Raw genomic sequence first — 11,190 nt, 5'->3', positions numbered from 1 at the left:
TTCATATAGATTCCTTAGGGCAAGAAAATTTGATATCGAGAAGACAAAAACTACAACATTTTGGGTCTATGGCCACGATTTTTTTGGTCACGATAAAAAATCGTGACCATAGACCCTCTACGGTCACGGTTTTTAGGGTGACAAAAAAAAGCTATGATCACGGTTTTTTAGAAGGGTGACCATAAAGTACCTATGGTCACGATTTTTTAAAAAAGGGTGGCCTAAAAGAGTCTATGGTCACGGTTTTAAGAGGTGACCTAAAGGGGTCTATGGTCACAATTTTTCAAAAAAGGGTGACCTAAAAGGGTCTATGGTCACAGTTTTGGGGGTGGCCTAAAAGGATCTATGGTCACGGTTTTGGGAGTGACCTAAAGGGGTCTATGGTCACGGTTTTTTACAGTGACAAAAAAGGGGATATGGTCACGGTTTTTCAAAAAAGGGTGACCTAAAGGGGTCTATGGTCACAATTTTGGTTTGGTGACAGAAAGGGGTCTATGGTCACGGTTTTAGGGGTGGCCTAAAAGGGTCTATGGTCACGATTTCGGTTTTGGGGGTGGCCTAAAAGAGTCTATGGTCACGGTTTCAGGGGTGACCTAAAAGGATCTATGGTCTTACAGTGACCAAAAAGGGGCTATGGTCACGATTTTTCAAAAAAAGGTGAGCTAAAAGGGTCTATAGTCACGGTTTTGGGGTGTGACCTAAAGGGGTCTTTGGTCACGGTTTTGGGGGTGGCCTAAAAGGGTCTATGGTCACAGTTTTGGGGGTGACCTAAAGGTGTCTATGATCACGTTTTTTTACAATGACCAAAAAGGGTCTATGGTCACGATTTTTCGGAAGGGTGACCTAAAAGGGTCTATGGTCACGGTTTTGAGGGTGACCTAAAGGGGTCTATGGTCACGGTTTTTCAAAAGGATGACCTAAAAGGGTCTATGGTCACGGTTTTGAAGGGACCTAAAGGGGTCTTTGGTCACAGTTTAATCATTTGAGTTTAAATTAATTAAGATTTTTATGTATTTTTTATAATTTTAAATATTTTATCTTTTAAAAATTTTGATAATTAAAAACTAATAATAATTTTATATGATTTATTTTAAATATCAAAATTTTAAATTTAATTTTATAAATAAAAAATTAAGTTGAATACTATTAATTTTAAATTAAAAAAAGATTTAAAACTTAATAACATAAAAAATAATTTAATAACTTAATAATGAAAGTGTTATATAATTAAATTTAAAAAATTTCTATTATGAATAAATTATGATTTATTTATTAAATTGAGTTCTTAGAGTTAGAGATTAATTTATTAGGAATGATTAAATGAATTTTTGTAAATACTTTAGATTTAAGTTAATTAATATTTATGTACAACTTTTATTTTAATTAGTTATTTTATATAAATTAAAATTAAAGTTATGATGAAAAAATAATGAAAGATCATATAATTTAATTTAGGTAATTGATATTTTGAATTTAACCGTATTTTATAAAATGTAATTAGTATGTTTACTTTATAATTTAAATTAGAAATAATTATTTGAACTCAAAAATATCTTGATAAATAAAATTTTATCTGTTCTAAAAATAATCCTTACAATATTATATTTAAATTCTAGATTGTTATTCTATCACAAATATTTTATAAAATTATTATATTACTCATATATATTTAACTCTAACTCTAAAATTCCTAAATAAAACCCTAATTCCCCAATCCCTAACTCAAAACACAATGCACACACACATTCAGAAAGGGAAGGAAACGAGAAACAGGGGGAAGAAGAAGGGAAGGAGAGGGAGAAGAGCATGCCGGCGTCGCGCCCAGCTCGTCGCCGTGGAGCTGTCGCCGCTCTCATCACGGGCCGTCGCTCATTGTCACTGCTGGGTTCTTCGTCAGCGCTACTGCAGACAAGAAGAAAAAGAGAGAAAGCCAGCGCGAGAGAAGAGGAGGAGGGGCGCTGTCTCACGCCGTCACTGTCACGCCTTGTTGTCGCAGCTATGGAGACCGCCACCGTTGTTGGAATCGCGAACTGAGGAGAAAGGGAGAGCGACGCTGAGAGAGATTGACGGAAGCCAAGGAGAGAAGAGGAGCCGATTTCCGTCACCACCACCGCACCCAGTCGCCACCGGTGGAGCTCGCCGTCCCTGGAGGTGAATCGGTGTCGCGTCCTTGCTGCCAGGGCCACCAGCGCTAATGCTTCTCCTCAAATTTCGCCTCTTTTCCTTTGGGGGTTTCTGCCGCAAATTCCATGCCCAACATCACCATACTTCTTGTATTCGTTGGGGAACTTCTTACTTCTTAGTTTCCTGATTTTTCAGGTATTCGTTTTTTACTTTCCTTTTAAAATATATAAATAACAATAATAAAAAAGAATCTCTTACACACCTGATCAACTAGATGCTGTGCAAGGTGAAAAAGAATAGAATCAATGAATGTGTGTATGTTAATAATGAGTAACGTATTTGATTTGTTCAGGGTTTAGAGAGGATTTCATAAAGGCGTTGAGTGGGGGTGCAGAACTCTCCATCAAAAGGAATGTTCATAGATTAAAAGTAAGCATTAATGTAATATACGAGTTTAATTGTTAGCATGTTGTGTTAAGTTGTTAGCTGCAACTTTTTTTTTGCTTCTTTTCTTCTTCTTGATTAAGTTGGTAATTACAATCAATAAATGGATGCAATTCAGAGGAAAAAAGTCCATGTTTAATTTGCCTAAGTTTGCATGGATCATTTTCTAATTTTTATAGTTTTAATCAGTTGTACACACATGTAGAAGTTTAATTTGCATGTATCCACATGTTGCATTTAGGTAGGAGAAAGCTTGGAGGAAGCTGTGAGAAGAGAAACTCGGGAGGAGACTGGTATTGAAGTGGGAGAAGCTCTCAGTCATGGCCTAGTAAAATATATTTCACATACCTTATATCATTTTGTTCATCTGTTATACTTTGTCCTAATTATAATAGCATATGGTTTTGTTCTAGTTGTCAATTTATCTCCTGAGCAATCACAATTGGTGTTGAGGTCATTGATGTTGCTGCTGTTATGCTATAGCTAGTTGCAAGAGTTTTACTGCTGCGGGATTACGTTAAAATTGTCGCTGCTGCTGTGAATTCAAAAAAAGCGGGCTTATCGTGGTTAATTCGTGCGAGTTCAGCTAATCGAGGTAGGGGGTTTAATTTAAACGGTTTTAATTTAAGAATGCCCACAAAGTTTATTGGATAACTACAAATAGGTATAATAGTTGTGAGTAATTGATTGATTATGTGAATGTTGAATTATGGCTGAAGTTGTGATTGGAATGGTTGAGATTGTGATTTGGAATTGTTGATTTAGAGCTATTGAATGATTATGTGGATTGTGAATTGTTTGACAAATAATTGTTGTGAATGCTGAGTTTGATGGATTATTGGTGCACGAAATTGTGATCTCCAGGCTCGAACAAATCCTGGTAATGGCTCCAAAGCTTGGTGCTCTGATCTTAATTCATGATTGTCACAACTTCGATACAACTAACCAGCAAGTGCACTGGGTCGTCCAAGTAATACCTTACGTGAGTAAGGGTCGAATCCCACGGAGATTGTTGGTATGAAGCAAGCTATGGTCACCTTGTAAATCTCAGTCAGGCAGATATAAAGTGATAATGGTGTTTTCGAATATTATATAGTAAAATAGGGATAGAGATACTTATGTAATTCATTGGTAGGAATTTCAGATAAGCGAATGGAGATGCTTTTCGTTCCTCTGAACCTCTGCTTTCCTGCTATCTTCATCCAATCAGTCTTACTCCTTTCCATGGCTGGCTTTATGTGATACATCACCACTGTCAATGGCTACTTTCGGTCATCTCTCGGGAAAATGATCCAATGCCCTGTCACGGCACGGCTAATCGTCTGGAGGCATCACCCTTGTCAATGGCTTCATCTTATCCTCTCAGTGAATAATATGCTCACGCACCCTGTCACGGCACGGCTATTCATCTGTCGGTTCTCGATCATGCTGGAATAGGATTTACTATCCTTTTGCGTCTGTCACTAACACCCTGCAATCGCGAGTTAGGAGCTCGTCACAGTCATTCAATCATTGAATCCTACTCGGAATACCACAGACAAGGTTTAGACTTTCCGGATTCTCTTGAATGCCGCCATCATTCTAGCTTACGCCACGAAGATTCTGGTTAGGAGATCTAAGAGATACTCATTCTAGCTTATTTCATGTAGAACAGAAGTGTTTGTCAGGCACGCGTTCATAAGGGAGAAGGATGATGAGCGTCACACATAATCATCACCTTAATCACATTCTTGGGTGCGAATGGATATCTTAGAAGCGAAATAAGAAGAATTGAATAGAAAACAGTAGTACTTTGCATTAATCTTTGAGGAACAGCAGAGCTCCACACCTTAATCTATGGAGTGTAGAAACTCTACCATGAAAATACATAAGTGAAAGTCCAGGCATGGCCGAGATGGCCAGCCCCCTAAACGAGATCAATAGTCTCCTAAGATGAACAATGGAATAAAACTGAGACCAAAGATGCCTAATACAATAGTAAAAGGTCCTATTTATAATAAACTAGTCACTAGGGTTTACATGAGTAAGTAATTGATGCATAAATCCACTTTCGGGGCCCACTTGGTGTGTGTTTGGGCTGAGCTTAAGTGTAGCACGTGCAGAGGCCATTTGTGGAGTTGAACGCCACTTTCTGTGCCAGTTTGGGCGTTCAACTCTGGTTTTGGATCCTTTTCTGGCGCTGGACGCCAGATTTGGGCAGAAGGCTGGCGTTGAACGCCAGTTTACGTCGTCTATTCTTGGCCAAAGTATGGACTATTATATATTGTTGGAAAGCCCTAGATGTCTACTTTTCAACGCAATTGGAAGAGCGCCATTTCGAGTTCTGTAGCTCCAGAAAATCCATTTTGAGTTCAGGGAGGTCAGAATCCAACAGCATCAGCAGTCCTTCTTCAACCTCTGAATCTGATTTCTGCTCAAGTCCCTCAATTTCAGCCAGAAAATACCTGAAATCACGAAAAACACACAAACTCATAGTATAGTCCAGAAATGTGAATTTAACATAAAATCTATTAAAAACATCCCTAAAAGTAACTAGATTCTACTAAAAATATACTAAAAACAATGCCAAAAAGCGTATAAATTATCCGCTCATCACAAAACCAAACTTAAATTGTTGCTTGTCCCCAAGCAACTGAAAATCAAAATAGGATAAAAAGAATAGAATATACTATAAATTCCAAACTATCATAGCTCCAATCAAATGAGCGGGACTTATAGCTTTTTGCCTCTTGAATAGTTTTGGCATCTCACTTTATCCATTGAGGTTCAGAATGATTGGCATCTATAGGAACTCAGAGTTCAGATAGTGTTATTGATTCTCCTAGTTCAGTATGATGATTCTTGAACACAGCTATTTCATGAGTCTTGGCCGTGGCCCTAAGCACTTTGTTTTCCAGTATTACCACCGGATACATAAATGCCACAGACACATAATTGGGTGAACCTTTTCAGATTGTGACTCAGCTTTGCTAAAGTCCCCAATTAGAGGTGTCCAGGGTTCTTAAGCACACTCTTTTTTTTTCTTTGGACCTTGACTTTAACCGCTCAGTCTCAAGTTTTCACTTGACACCTACACGCCACAAGCACATGGTTAGGGACAGGTTGGTTTAGCCGCTTAGACCAGGATTTTATTCCTTTAGGCCCTTCTATCCACTGATGCTCAAAGCCTTGGGATCCTTTTTATTGCCCTTGCCTTTTGGTTTTAAGGGTTATTGGCTTTTTGCTCTTGCCTCTTGGTTTTAAGAGCTTTGGCTTTTTCTGCTTGCTTTTTCTTTCTATATTTTTTTTTTCGCCTAATTTTTTTTTCTGCAAGCTTTGTTCTTTGCTGCTTTTTCTTGATTCAAGAATCATTTTTATGATTTTTCAGATTATCAAATAACATGTCTCCTAGCATCATTCTTTCAAGAGCCAACATATTTAACATTCTTAAACAACAACTTCAAAAGACATATGCACTGTTCAAGCATACATTCAGAAAACAAGAAGCATTGTCACCACATCAATATAATTAAACTAAGTTCAAGGATAAATTCGAAACTCATGTACTTCTTGTTCTTTTGAATTAAAACATTTTTCATTTAAGAGAGGTGATGGATTCATAGGACATTCATAACTTTAAGACAGAGTTACTAACTACTAATGATCATGTAATGAAGACACAAACACAGATAAGCACATAACATAGAAAATGAAAAACAGAGAAAGTAAGAACAAGGAATGAGTCCACCTTAATGATGTCCTTGAGCTCTTCTATGTCTCTTCCTTGTCTTTGCTGCTCCTCCTTCATTGCTTTTAGATCTTCTCTGATTTCATGAAGGATGATGGAGTGCTCTTGATGTTCCACCCTTAGTTGCTTCCAATAATTGTGTGGAAGAAAATGTATCCCCTGAGGTATCTCAGGGATCTCTTGATTTGCAGTCAAATGTTCTACCACTGAGCTATAGACCCTTGATGGAAGCTTTTGTCTTCCCTTTCCTCTTTCTAGAGGTTTCTCTGGCCTTAGGTGCCATCAATGGTTATGGAAAAAAAACAAAAAAGCTATGCTTTTACCACACCAAACTTAGAATGTTGCTCGCCCTCGAGCAAAAGAAGAAAGAATAGAAGAATAAGAAGAAGATATGGAGGAGTTGGATGGGAGTGTGTATTCGGCCATATAGGTGGGATTGGGTGGGAGAGAGATGTTGTATTTTGAAGGTAGTGGGTGTATGGATGTGAGTGGTAAAGGGTTAATAGGGAAGAGTGTTTGTTGGGAATAGAGGATGATTGAGAAGAGAGAAGAGAGTGAGTGGAGGTAGGTGGGGATCCTGTGGGGTCCACAGATCCTGAGATGATCCTGTGAGGTCCACAGATCTTGAGGTGTCAAGGCATTTACATCCCTGCACCAATTTAGGCATGTAAAATGCCCTTGCACACAACTCTGGGCGCTCAGCGCCAGGTTGGTGCCCATTTTGGGCGTTCAACGCCCCTTTGCTACCATTTCTGGCGTTGAACGCCAGAATCATGCTTGTTCTGGGCGTTCAGCGCCAGGATGCTGCCCATTCTGGGCGTTCAGCGCCAGAACCATGCTCTGTTCTGGCGTTTGAACGCCAGACAGATGCTCCTCCAGGGTGTGATTTTTCTTCTGCTGTTTTTGATTCCGTTTTCAATTTTTATATTTATTTTGTGACTCCACATGATCATGAACCTACAAAGACATATAACAAAGAAAAATATAGTTAGATAAATAAGAATTGGGTTGCCTCCCAACAAGCGCTTCTTTAATGTCAATAGCTTGACAGTGGGCTCTCATGGAGCCTCACAGATGTTCAGAGCATTGTTGAGACTCTCTAACACCAAACTTAGAGTTTGGATATGGGAGTTCAACACCAAACTTAGAGTTTGGTTGTGGCCTCCCAATACCAAACTTAGAGTTTGACTGTGGGGGCTCTGGTTGAGTCTGCTTTGAGAGAAGCTTTTTCTGCTTCCTCTCCATGGTTGTAGAGGGAGATCCTTGAGTTTTAAACATAAGGGAGTCCTCATTCCATTGGAGGACTATTTCACCTCTGTCAACATCAATCACAGCTCTTGCTGTGGCCAGGAAAGGTCTTCCTAGGATGATGGATTCATCCTCTTCCTTTCCAGTATCCAGGACTATGAAATCAGCAGGGATGTAAAGGCCTTCAACCTTTACTAACACGTCCTCTACTTGTCCATAAGCCTGTTTTCTTGAGCTGTCTGTCATCTCTAATGAGATTTTAGCAGCTTGCACCCCATAGATTCCCAGTTTCTCTATTACAGAGAGGGGCATGAGGTTTATTCCTGAACCAAGGTCACACAGAGCCTTAAAGATCATGGTGCCTATGGTACAGGGTATTATGAACTTTCCAGGATCCTGTCTCTTCTGAGGCAATGTCAGTTGATCCAGATCACTTAGTTCATTGATGAACAAGGGAGGTTCAACTTCCCAAGTGTCAATGCCAAATAGTTTGGCATTCAACTTCATGATTGCACTAAGAAACTTGGCAGTTTGCTCTTCAGTAACATCCTCATTCTCTTCAGAAGAGGAATACTCATCAGAGCTCATGAAGGGCATAAGGAGGTTCAATGGAATCTCTATGGTCTCCAGATGAGCCTCAGAGTCCTTTGGTTCCTCAGAGGGAAGCTCCTTATTGATCACTGGACGTCCCAGGAGGCCTTCCTCCTTGGGATTCACGTCCTCCACTCCTTCTTTGGGTTCGGCCATGGTGCTTATGTCAATGGCCTTGCACTCTCCTTTTGGATTCTCTTCTGTATTGCTTGGGAGAGTACTAGGAGGGATTTCAGTGATCCTTTTACTCAGCTGGCCCACTTGTGCTTCCAGATTTCTAATGGAATACCTTGTTTCATTCATGAAACTTACAGTGGCCTTAGATAGATCAGAGACTAGATTTGCTAAATTAGAAGCATTTTGTTCAGAGTTCTCTGTCTGTTGCTGAGTTGATGATGGAAAAGGCTTGCTATTGCTAAACCTGTTTCTTCCACCATTATTAAAGCCTTGCTGGGGCTTTTGATCCTTCCATGAGAAATTTGGATGATTTCTCCATGTTGAGTTATAGGTGTTTCCATAAGGTTCACCTAAGTAATTTACCTCTGCTATTGCAGGGTTCTCAGGATCATAAGCTTCTTCTTCATGAGAAGCCTCTTGAGTACTGTTGGATGCAGCTTGCATTCCATGCAGACTCTGAGAAATCATATTGACTTGCTGAGTCAATATTTTATTCTGAGCCAATATGGCATTCAGAGTATAAACTTCAAGAACTCCCTTCTTCATAGGCGTCCCATTACTCACAGGATTTCTTTCAGAAGTGTACATGAACTGGTTATTAGCAACCATGTCAATGAGTTCTTGAGCTTCTGCAGGCATTTTCTTTAGGTGAATGGATCCACCTGCAGAGGTATCCAATGACATCTTTGATAACTCAGATAAACCATCATAGAATATATCCAGGATGGTCCATTCTGAAAGCATGTCAGAAGGACACTTTTTGGTCAACTGTTTGTATCTTTCCCAAGCTTCATAGAGGGATTCACCTTCTTTCTGTCTGAAGGTTTGAACATCAGCTCTAAGCTTGCTCAGCTTTTGAGGAGGAAAGTACTTGGCTAAGAAAGCCGTGACCAGCTTATCCCAAGAGTTCAGGCTGTCTTTAGGTTGAGAATCCAACCATAATCTAGCTCTGTCTCTTACAGCAAAAGGGAAAAGCATGAGCCTGTAGACTTCAGGATCTACTCCATTAGTCTTAACAGTATCACATATCTGCAAGAATTCAGTTAAGAACTGAAAAGGATCTTCAGATGGAAGTCCATGAAACTTGCAGTTCTGCTGCATCAGAGAAACTAATTGAGGTTTCAACTCAAAGTTGTTTGCTCCAATGGCAGGAATGGAGATGCTTCTTCCATGTAAATTGGAATTAGGTGCAGTAAAGTCACCAAGCATTCTCCTTGCATTGTTGTTGGGTTCGGCTGCCATTTCCTTTACTTGTTCAAAATTTTCAATCAAGTTGTCTCTGGATTGTTGTAATTTAGCTTCTCTTAGTTTCCTTTTCAGAGTCCTTTCAGGTTGTGGATCAGCTTCAACAAGAATGCCTTTTTCTCTGTCCCTGCTCATAAGAAAGAGAAGAGAACAAGAAAAGAAGAGGGATCCTCTATATCACAGTAAAGAGGTTCCTTATTGTTAGTAGAAGAAAAGAAGAAGAAATTCGAACACAGATAGAAGAGGGGGTTCGAATTTGGTGATGATGTGAGGAAGAGATGTTAGTTAATGAATGAATAAATAGAATAAGATAAGAGAGAAGGAGGGAATTTTCGAAAATAATTTTTGAAAAAGATTTAGTGATTTTCGAAAATAGTTTTTGAAAAAGGTTAGTATTTTTTTCGAAATTTTTTTTTTAAAATCAAAAATAAAAATAATTAGTTAATAAAAAAGAAATTTTTGAAAAGGAGGGAAGATATTTTCGAAAATTAGAGAGAGAGAAAGTTAGTTAGGTGGTTTTGAAAAAGTTAAGAAACAAACAAAAAGTTAGTTAGTTAGTTGAAACAACTTTTGAAAAGATAGGAAGTTAGGAAGTTAGAGAAGATATTTTGAAATCAAATTTAAAAAAAAAAAGATAAGATAAGAAGATATTTTTGAAAAGATATGATAGGAATTAGTTTTGAAAAAGATTTAATTTTTAAAATCACAATTAATGACTTGATTCACAAGAAATCACAAGATATGATTCTAGAACTTAAAGTTTGAATCTTTCTTAACAAGTAAGTAACAAACTTGAAATTTTTGAATCAAAACATTAATTGTTTATGTTATTTTCGAAAATTTAATACAAAAATAAGAAAAATATTTTTGGAGTTTTCGAAAATAACTAAGAATTTTGAAAAATATTTGATTTTTGAAAAAGATTTTGAAAAAGATAAGATTTTCAAATTGAAATTTTGATTTGACTCATGAGAAACAATTTGATTTTTAAAATTTTTTGAAAAAGTCAACTCAATTTTCGAATTTGATGAGAGGAAAAGGGAAAGATATTTTTTTGATTTTTGAATTTTTATGATGAGAGACAAAAACACTAAAAAGATGCAATGCATGAAATTTTTAGATCAAAACATGTGATGCATGCAAGAATGCTATGAATGTCAAGATGAACACCAAGAACACTATGAATGTCAAGATGAACATCATAGACACAATTTTGAAAAATTTTTAATGCAAAGAAAACATGCAAGACACCAAACTTAGAATTCTTTAATGCTTAGACACTAAGAATTCAAAAATGCATATGATAAACATGAAAAGACACAAAACAAAAAATCATCAAGATCAAACAAGAAGACTTACCAAGAACAACTTGAAGATCATGAAGAACTCTATGAATGCATGAATTTTCGAAAAATGCAAGATGCATATGCAATTGACACCAAACTTATAATGTGACTCAAGACTCAAACAAGAAACAGAAAATTTTTTTATTTTTTGATTTTTATGATTTTCTAATTTTTTTGGATTTTTTTTGAAAATTATATGAAAAAGAAAAATAAGGATTCCAAAATTTTTAATATGAATTCCAGGAATCTTGCCATGTTAGTCTTAAAGCTCCAATCAAAGGGTCAGGC

The 11,190-nt window shown here is 37.6% G+C and overlaps 1 non-coding gene across 1 annotated transcript; it reads left to right on the top strand.

Annotated features, from left to right (window-relative positions):
- Positions 1–9,049: 9,049 nt before the first annotated feature.
- Positions 9,050–9,157, top strand: LOC148567386 (small nucleolar RNA R71). The gene has a single exon (XR_015881805.1). It is a non-coding gene; the product is annotated as a small nucleolar RNA R71 (small nucleolar RNA).
- The last annotated feature ends 2,033 nt before the right edge of the window (positions 9,158–11,190 follow it).

Source organism: Arachis ipaensis, chromosome B4 (genome assembly GCF_059453495.1).
Source record: "Arachis ipaensis isolate K30076 ecotype BB chromosome B4, ASM5945349v1, whole genome shotgun sequence".
NCBI lineage: Eukaryota > Viridiplantae > Streptophyta > Magnoliopsida > Fabales > Fabaceae > Arachis > Arachis ipaensis.
The sequence above is the reverse complement of the archived record's forward strand: the minus strand, read 5'-3'. Positions and strand labels throughout refer to the sequence as shown.